The sequence below is a fragment of the Zingiber officinale genome, chromosome 8A (genome assembly GCF_018446385.1).
Source record: "Zingiber officinale cultivar Zhangliang chromosome 8A, Zo_v1.1, whole genome shotgun sequence".
Classification (NCBI taxonomy): domain Eukaryota; kingdom Viridiplantae; phylum Streptophyta; class Magnoliopsida; order Zingiberales; family Zingiberaceae; genus Zingiber; species Zingiber officinale.
This window is the reverse complement of record NC_056000.1, coordinates 38,525,903-38,532,590: the sequence shown is the minus strand read 5'-3', so window position 1 is coordinate 38,532,590 and position 6,688 is coordinate 38,525,903.

Here is a 6,688-nt window from a genome sequence, read left to right as displayed (position 1 = left end):
TGTTTTGGAATCATACAGTTTGGATCATGATTTGCTATTGCAGTTTAACATAAAGTATTTTACAAATATAATTTGATATCTTTTGAGGTCATTTTAGGATCAGTTGAAAATTGACATGTACTGATCACATTTCATGTAATTTTCACTCTACAAATCTATATCTTAATCTATGATCCGGATGTAAGTGGATGGCATAAGAGTGGTTAGGGAATAGGGAAAGGGCAGTTTTGTCATTTCATTGATTGAGGGTTTTTGCTCATAAAGAGCACGGTTCACACAGCGCAAGGGGAGGCTCTCGTGTGGTGATTTTCCGCCGCCAGCCAGGGAGGAACGTTCTCCCTCTCACATCCTTCGTCAGCGCCCGATGCAGTCGCCGGCGCTACTCTTCTTCTCCTCCTCTCCTCCCTCGCCGGCAGCCTCCGCGCGCACAGCAGCCCTCCTCGCCGGCAGCCTCCGCGTGCACAGCAGCCCTCCTCGCCGGCAGCCTCCGCGCGCACAGCAGCCCTCTCGCCGGCAGCCTCCGCGCGCACAGCAACCTTCCCCCGCGGCCACAGCCGCCGCCGGCAGCCACTATTACCTTCCCCCGCGGCCACAGCCGCCGCCGGCAGCCACTGCTGCCTTCCCCCGCGTCCATAGCCGCCACCGGCAGCCAACATCTTCCCCATCTCGCATCTACTGCCGCTGTCTTTAGTGGATATCGTCACCTTCCAGATAGCCGCAGCTCGATACTATTTGGGTTATTCCGGCCATCGCGCCGAGGTTGGGTTCGGCCATCGAGCCGAGGTTGTTCCGGCCATTGAGTCGTTGGGTTTCACTCTGTGCATCTCTTATGATTACGAGCTATCTGTGTTATCCGGCCTGCGTGCCGCGTATCGGCCTACGAGCCATTATGTCTCGGCCTACATGTCGCTTTTCGGATCCGGGACCACGACGACTTGATCATTAGCTCGACCAGCTCATCCATCCATCCGAGGGCGCCCCCCTGGGCCAGGGTACGTTCTCGTACCTTTTCTGCATTCAGTTAATTATGCTATATTATTATGCGGTTATTTATATGTCTGTGGGATTCGCCTCGAGCACCGAGGTACCAGAGACCGGGGGCGACCCGGTCGCTGGATACAGGTACAGTTGACCGGAGGAGGACTTCTGACGATCTGGTCAACGTAGAGGACAGATCACCCCCGGGTCATGGGGATGCGGTCAACCTTCCAGACACATCACACCGGCAGGTTCGTTTTCTCAGCTTCCAGACAGGAACAAAATGGCGCCGTCTGTGGGAACGCGCCTGATCTGGAACGTGAAGATGAACGACGCCGGATAGTTCTGCCATCCTCATGATCACGGTCAGTTTTTCTGGTATTTATCCTGGCAGTTATATGATCTGTATTAGTCCCGAAGGCCCCCGAGCCGTTCGGCCGGGAGGTTTATATCCGAGCCACAGGCTCGAACCCGAAGGCCCCCGAGCCGTTCGGCCGGGAGGTTTATATCCGAGCCACAGGCTCGAAGCCGAAGGCCCCCGAGCCGTTCGGCCGGGAGGTTTATATCCGAGCCACAGGCTCGAAGAGGTTTATATCCGAGCCACAGGCTCAAACACGAAGACCCCGAGCCGTTCGACCGGGCTGCATACTATTATGGCAGGATGGGAAACCAAAACCCTGCGCTGTTCAGGATGATAGAGGGAGGTTATTGCCTAGGAGCGAATGCCCGAGCCGTTCGGCCGGGTATATGGTATCCGAGCCCAGCGCTCGATGTGAAGGCCCGAGCCGTTCGGCCGGGTATATGGTATCCGAGCCCAGCGCTCGATGTGAAGGCCCGAGCCGTTCGGCCGGGTATATGGTATGCGAGCCAAGCGCTCGATGTGAAGGCCCGAGCCGTTCGGCCGGGTATATGGTATCCGAGCCCAGCGCTCGATGTGAAGGCCCGAGCCGTTCGGCCGGGTATATGGTATGCGAGCCCAGCGCTCGATGTGAAGGCCCGAGCCGTTCGGCCGGGTATATAGTCTCACTTGAAGACCGACGAGCACCGTCGGTAAAAATCGAGAGCCGCGCCGACCGGCTATAAATATCCGCGCCGACGAGCACCGTCGTTAAAAATCGAGAGCCGCGCCGACCGGCTATAAATATCCGCGCCGACGAGCACCGTCGTTAAAAATCGAGAGCCGCGCCGACCGGCTATAAATATCCGCGCCGACGAGCACCGTCGTTAAAAATCGAGAGCCGCGCCGACCGGCTATAAATATCCGCGCCGACGAGCACCGTCGTTAAAAATCGAAAGTCGGACCGGCGACTATAAACCTCCCGGGCGACCGACCAAGAGTCGGGACGCAGTCGGGCCGGCGACTATAAACCTCCCGGGCTGAAGACCTCTGCACGGACCAGCATATCATACATCTATCTCTCCCGTTCGGGGTCGAGCAGTCCTTGCGGCCCGGCATCTATTTGACCGATCGACGTCACCACGGTCGCACGCGCGGCATCGTCCGCCCGGCATCTATCTGACCGATCGACGTCACCACGGTCGCACGCGCGGCATCGTCCGCCCGGCATCTATCTGACCGATCGACGTCACCACGGTCGCACGCGCGGCATCGTCCGCCCGGCATCTATCTGACCGATCGACGTCACCACGGTCGCACGCGCGACATCGTCCGCCCGGCATCTATCTGACCGATCGACGTCACCACGGTCGCACGCGCGGCATCGTCCGCCCGGCATCCCACGTGTCATTCAGTTGGCTGTCATTTTACATGTCTATCACTTAGCTTGTTGTCGTCCGCCCGACATTTATCCGATCGATCCGGCATCTATCCGACCGATCGACATCATTCCGGTCGCACGCGCGGCATAGTCCGTCCGACATCTATCCACCCGATCGTCATCTCTTCGATCGCCCGGTCAGTATCTGCGTGGCTGCGCACTCGGCATTGGACCGATTACAGACTTGGTCCGCTCTGTATCGCTACCATCTCCTACGACACCACTATTATAGCGACCGCTCGAGCGACATTATATTATTGGTTTAGCGATTTGGTTTTGACATCGAGAGTGGTTCAACTCTTTGCAATAGACGGTCCAGTCAGTCGGACTCACGCCTCCTTCGACTAGACTTGAAGGGGGGGCTTGTGATCCAGATGTAAGTGGATGGCATAAGAGTGGTTAGGGAATAGGGAAAGGGCAGTTTTGTCATTTCATTGATTGAGGGTTTTTGCTCATAAAGAGCACGGTTCACACAGCGCAAGGGGAGGCTCTCGTGTGGTGATTTTCCGCCGCCAGCCAGGGAGGAACGTTCTCCCTCTCACATCCTTCGTCAGCGCCCGATGCAGTCGCCGGCGCTACTCTTCTTCTCCTCCTCTCCTCCCTCGCCGGCAGCCTCCGCGCGCACAGCAGCCCTCCTCGCCGGCAGCCTCCGCGTGCACAGCAGCCCTCCTCGCCGGTAGCCTCCGCGCGCACAGCAACCTTCCCCCGCGGCCACAGCCGCCGCCGGCAGCCACGGCCACAGTCGCCGCCGACAGCCGCATCTTCCCCATCTCGCATCTACTGCCGCTGTCTTTAGTGGATATCGTCACCTTCCAGATAGCCGCAGCTCGATACTATTTGGGTTATTCCGGCCATCGCGCCGAGGTTGGGTTCGGCCATCGAGCCGAGGTTGTTCCGGCCATTGAGTCGTTGGGTTTCACTCTGTGCATCTCTTATGATTACGAGCTATCTGTGTTATCCGGCCTGCGTGCCGCGTATCGGCCTACGAGCCATTATGTCTTTTTCGGATCCGGGACCACGACGACTTGATCATTAGCTCGACCAGCTCATCCATCCATCCGAGGGCGCCCCCCTGGGCCAGGGTACGTTCTCGTACCTTTTCTGCATTCAGTTAATTATGCTATATTATTATGCGGTTATTTATATGTCTGTGGGATTCGCCTCGAGCACCGAGGTACCAGAGACCGGGGGCGACCCGGTCGCTGGATACAGGTACAGTTGACCGGAGGAGGACTTCTGACGATCTGGTCAACGTAGAGGACAGATCACCCCCGGGTCATGGGGATGCGGTCAACCTTCCAGACACGTCACACCGGCAGGTTCGTTTTCTCAGCTTCCAGACAGGAACAATCTATATCATTAATAAGATTGGTATTGTGATTATTGTTGGAGCTTGTTACGATCATATATAGTAGTTATGACCTCTTTAATCTATACTAATGAAGTTAATGGACCAGATTGTTTGCAGGGGTATCTTGTACCCATAAAGTTTGATATCAACTAAACTTTTACTTGTATTCCGCATACAACTCACATATAGCTCAAGTGGGAGTTTGTTGGATATAATTATCCCTATTAGGTGGACTTATTTGTAAGTTGTATATGTGAATACTATCTGAACCCTTTAAAGTGATCTAACTTAGGCTTATTGGGTTAAGTTGTTGTGTAGACCTTGTATGTGTAGAACCTTTACACCCTGTTTGGAAATAACTTAAGTTATGGAATTGAATTGAATTCCATTATGAATTGAATTCCATAAGGAATTGAATTCAATTCTCATGTTTGGAATGAATTGCAACTTAAGTTATGGAATTCTTATGTTTTACCATTTTATCCTTCTCTCTTTTTTCTTTTCTTTTTTTACAAAGAAGAGAGAATGAGGGCACAATGGACATAATATGGATAATTGAATTCCCTATCTAAATCACACATAAAGAGGTGTGATTTACTTTTACCTTGTTTGATGGAACTGGAATTGAATTCCATATCAATTCTTAGCTAAAAAATCATTCCAAAGCATGGAATTCAATTCCAATTCTAAAAGGAATTGAATTCCATATCATTCCAAACAGGCTGTTAGTCCCGCATCTATTGCCATTTATATGCTGATAATAGATGTTCAGTATATATATGGACTTATAATCCCGCATCTATTATTATCTATGAGCTGATAATAGATGTCCACTATATATAGGGTTGGTCCCTAGGGGCTTAGGGAATGATCTTGACATATTTTCTTATTCCCCATTGACAAGAAGCTTTATGGTATAGTTATCCCTTAAGCTCCTTGGAGGACCTTACTTTCCACCGCATCTTTTTCCACAGAAATCAAGCCGACACCACTAAAAACAAGGATATGACTTTTCAATCAGGTTCCTTGTCTATTATGTACGTATTTATTTTTCTTATGTCATATTTAATTGATAAAACGAAGATCCATGCTTATATTTCTTATATGTGAATTCTTATATCATTTTATAAATCTATAGTTTAACTTTAAAAGAATTAATTTTTTATTTTATTTGGGCTCTTAATTCATTTTTCATGCTCAAAGCTCATCTCAACTTAGCTTTCAAGATTCATCCATATAGTTACTATAATACGAATTTAATTGTTTATTTAACATTCATGTTATAGTTTATAATAATTATAGTTTCATAATTATTACAATATAAATTTAATATATTCATCTAATATTTAAGTTATAGTAATTATAAAATGATAACTTTTTCAATGTTATAGCGGTTTCGTAATTACATGTTATAGTAGATATGATTCTCTTAAACTGTTAGACTCAAACTTAACTTAATTATTCTCATACATTCACATTGTAACGGAATTGTAACTTCAACACTGTAAATATATCATGAAAATAATGAAAATTAAAAACCAAGAAATCAAAAGGTCTCGAAGAAGAAACCAATAAAAAGTTTGTATTCTTATATGTCTTATAATTTTAAACAGATCTTAAACCTCTTAGGCGGTGCATGAAGAAAACCAAATAAATGGACGGAAAGAAAACTGAGGGGAAGGTAGACAAGCTGTGCGGTGGAATTAACGATGATGAGATAGGACGGGTGAGGCAGGGATTTTGGACAAATTACGAAGTAGCAATGATAAATGAAAGGGGCGAGTTTCTAAACTTAACTATCAAAATATCAAAATTGATCAAAAAAATATATTTAATGGTGTGGTGATAAGGAGGGGTCCCATCTGATGAAGGATAACGGTCACGGTAGAGGTCAAAATTAAAACGGTCAACGCTTAGATAACATCTGATCGGACGAGTATACCCCGACTCGGGGGAGAAGATCTCAATCTGATCTCGCTTTTGACACGGGGAGGTGTCAAATGGCCGACGTTCAATGAAGTATTAGACGTTGGACGGAGGAGACGATGTGCAGAAGCCGGGTCGAGCGGCTACCCTGCTTAGTCAGGCAGCAGGACTCGACATTGGCAAAATGGAACTTCGGACGTGACACAAGCAAAGGGGAGTTATGGCCGATCGGACGCGACACAGTTATAACGGTGTTTCGGCCGAACGAACGTAACACAAACATAGTGGAGTTCCGACCGAGTGAGCGGTACACAGGAACAACAAAGTTCCGATCAAGCGGCCAACCTGCTCAACCTAGCAGTATACTCTGTTATCCATCGATATCCTTTTGGGAATTAGTGCCACTGACACCAGGCATGGACAATCAGAAGATCGTACGACGAAGACTTGCACTTTCATTTAAGAGATATGCTTGGCCTGTTAAGGTACTGTGTCTGGGACACTTTATTGATAAGTTTTTTAAGGAAAAACTTTGTGAAACATACTTGCCTTGGGGAGCATACACATACGTTACAGAAACTCTATATAAATGAAAGTCCAAGCATCGACAGAGGTACGTAAGACGCGATACGCGATAGACACTGTTCTCACTACT